Genomic DNA, 3,384 nt, shown 5'->3' with positions numbered 1-3,384 from the left:
AACAGTATCAGCTTGGAAAGAGAATTGATCTCTAATCGAGGATCTACCAATCACCAATGACAGAACATTGGGCGACTAGGCCTCATTTGGACATTGGAGAGAATATGCAGAGTGTCTCTTCTAGGCCAGCCTCCTAAGCAATCCTATCCTCTCTCTCTGATTGCCATTCACCAAAGGTCCTGAGAACCAAGCTCTACCTCTCACCACCCTTGCAGCTGGGGTTGTCAGCTAGCTTAGTCTAGATAACAAGGCCTGAAAGGAAACAAACTCAACTTGAGTTTGTGATGGAAATAGGGGCCATTGAAGGGCTTTTACTATAATGAGCCTTGCATTTTGGGAAAATCAATCTAGAGGTTTGGTGGGACATATTTGGCTGGGGTACGGATAGACATAAGGAGAAAAAAGGCAATCTTGACCTTTGAAATAATCTGCTGCAGATAATGGGGGTCAAAAACTGGGACAGCAATAGCAGAGAGCAGAAAGCCCCTTTACTGAAAAGGCGGATGGCAAACCTTGCTCTGAAAGTAAAATCATGAGCATTTGTGTTTGATTGCACGTGATGTGAGGGGCAGGCCTGGGGGAGGATGACTCCTGGGTCTACAGCTTTAGTCATTAGGTGTTTAACACTACAAATAACTGAGGAAATCCGCAGGTATCCTGGATTTAGAAATGTTGGACTTTGCTTGGTTGTATATGACAAATCCATGAAGCAAGACAATATCGGAACCTGATATATTTTGAAATTTGCAACTATCTGTCTAAAGGTGATATCTTATATCACCGGAGCAGATGAGATTAACCATACAGAAAATACAGAAGCATAACTTGGTGCATATGAAGACAGAGACAGTGATCGCTTTTCGGCCTTTTGGCTAAGATCAAGTGCATTGTGAGACAGTGATAAAATTTATATGATAGAAAATAAAAATGAGCCTACTTTTTGTGAGTGAAAGATTATTAAAGAACAATTTATAGTTACATCTTCTGTTATTTAACAAGATACATTTGAAAAAAGTAGTACTTTTATTAAGAAATTGGAAGTTGGACAAGAAACAAACTGCAAATAAAATTTGTAAAGTTAAAAGCTGAAATCAATCCAATTTTACATAAAAAATCACATATCATGATCAAGTGCGATTCATCCCATGGATGAAAGGGTAGCTCAATATTAAATCAATACAGCTCATAAATCATAGCAAAAACTATAGATCACAATCCACATGATCGTCTCAACAGATTCAGAAATGTACTTTGCAATATTCTGTATCCCATCATGATAAAAGCACTCTCAACCAATTAGGTGCAGAAAAAGCCTACCTCACAATTATAAAGACTGTATATGAGAACAGACGCAGCACTATCCTACTGAATAGGAAAAAGCTGAAAGCATTTTCCCCCAGCTAGGTACAAAATGAGGCTGTCCACTTTCACCACTCTCATTCAATATTATATTGAAAGTGTTAGCAAAGGTAGCTAGGGAAAAGAAAGAAGTAATGGTATCAAAATTGAAATGGACAAAATCAAAACATCCTTGTCTGAAGGTTACATGACCGTCATATATGGAAAAATCTAAACACGACACCAAAAGTTGTTAGAACTGATAAACCAATTTAGTAAAGTCATGGAATACAAAAGTTATATACCAAAAAAAAAAAATCAGCATTTTTTTCAGATTGTTCATGAGGTTTTTATTTTCATTCGACTATAGGCAAAGAGCAGAGTTAACACAGTAGAAAGCAACTCCAGACCAGCCTTCCTCACGTGGACGAAGAGTGATCAACTGAACAGGCCCTGACTATGTCACATCCCTGATACACGTCACCTATGCCTGCTGTTCATTTAAGCACAGCCATGCCCAGCAACAGCGGAGGGCAGAACAGGTGCTGATGGCTGTGTGGCCTTGCTGGGCACACCCGAGACCCAAGTCTCTGTCTCAGGACAGGCTGGGGTTGCAGAATGCAGACTCACGGACACTGTTCTCCATTACAGAACCAAAACATCCCCCATAACGGACTAGTCTAGTGACTAGTTTAGAATCACGATGGGCAGGCAGCAAGGAGTGACCCAGCACAGATGGATGACTGCTCAGGTTGGGGAGAGAACGGGGCGGGGGGGCCTTGGGACTCCCGGAGCTTCGCCCTACTTCCCAGACAGCTGCTCGTATAGCTTGGGCACATAGTCGTCCCACTCGGTCTGGTAACATGAGCCAGCCACCAGTGTCCCCAGCTGGTATTTTTGCAGAAGGACGCCACCTTGAGCTTGCCACAGTGGTCTCCTGAGCGGTTGCTGAGAATGGGCTCGTATCACTTAAGCAGCCCATCCTGCTGGTACACCAGCCAGACGTAGTGGTGGAGGCCTGTGCCCTTGGGAGGCCCGGAGGCCACGTAATCCGAGAGGATGGTGCCACCGCTGATGTTGTTGCCCTTCATGTTGACCACCAGAAAGTGGTGCCACTCCCTGTATTTGGGGTCCTTCCTACTGGGCGAATCAGGGTCTGTCAGGACCAAGGTGTACAGTTTTCCTGGATCAAGTCCATCCCAGGCAATGCTGGTGGGCCCAGCTTGTCCACCACCACACTGCCATAGGCGACCTGCAGAGGGTGCTGCGGCCACTCCTCCACCTCCTGCAAGGCAGAAGGGCTCAGACCACTTGCTGAGATCTACCGGCATGGAGGGGCCAAGGGGCGCGATCAGGCCAAGGAGGATGAGTGGTACAGCCCAGGCAAGGTGTATAGCTCACTCAGCCTCCAAGCCATGCAGCCAAAAAATCAGCATTTTAAGCACCAATAATGATCTTTTTGAAAGAAAAATCAAGTAAGAAATCCCATTCACAATAGTTATAAAAACCTAAATATCAGGAATAAGCTTAACCAAAGAAGTGAAATATCTATACCATGAACATGACAAAATACTGATGAAAGAAATCAAGGACACAAAATATTCATACTACCTAAAAGCAATCTACAGATTCAATGCAATCCATACTAAAACACGAGTGACAGGGGCCAGCATGGTGCTTAATAAACTAATCCTCTGCATACAGCACGGATACCCTGAATGGAAGCCAGTTCAATCCTGTGTGCTCCACTTGCCATCCAGTTCCCTGCTAGTGGCCTGGGAAAGCAGTTCAGGACAGTCCCAGGCCTTTGGTCCCTGCACTCAGATAGGAGGCCTGGAAAAAGCTCCTGGCTCCTGGCTTCAGACAGGACCAGCTTTGACCTTTGTGGTTATTGGGGAATGAACTAGCAGATGGAAGAACTCTATTTTTCTCTCACTAATTGTAGCTTTTACATAGACAGAGAGACAGACAGACAGACAGACACACACACACACACACACACACACACACACACACACACTTAGCTTTATTGGAAAAGCAGATCAG

The 3,384-nt window shown here is 44.3% G+C and overlaps 1 pseudogene; it reads right to left on the bottom strand.

Moving 5' to 3' along the window:
* Window positions 1-2,139: 2,139 nt before the first annotated feature.
* LOC101535923 (phosphatidylethanolamine-binding protein 1-like) lies at window positions 2,140-2,669 on the bottom strand (annotated as a pseudogene).
* Between the last annotated feature and the right edge of the window lie 715 nt (window positions 2,670-3,384).

This window comes from Ochotona princeps, chromosome 15 (assembly GCF_030435755.1).
Source record: "Ochotona princeps isolate mOchPri1 chromosome 15, mOchPri1.hap1, whole genome shotgun sequence".
NCBI classification, from domain to species: Eukaryota; Metazoa; Chordata; class Mammalia; order Lagomorpha; family Ochotonidae; genus Ochotona; species Ochotona princeps.
Note: the sequence above shows the minus strand (reverse complement) of the source record. Positions and strands in the feature narration are given on the sequence as shown.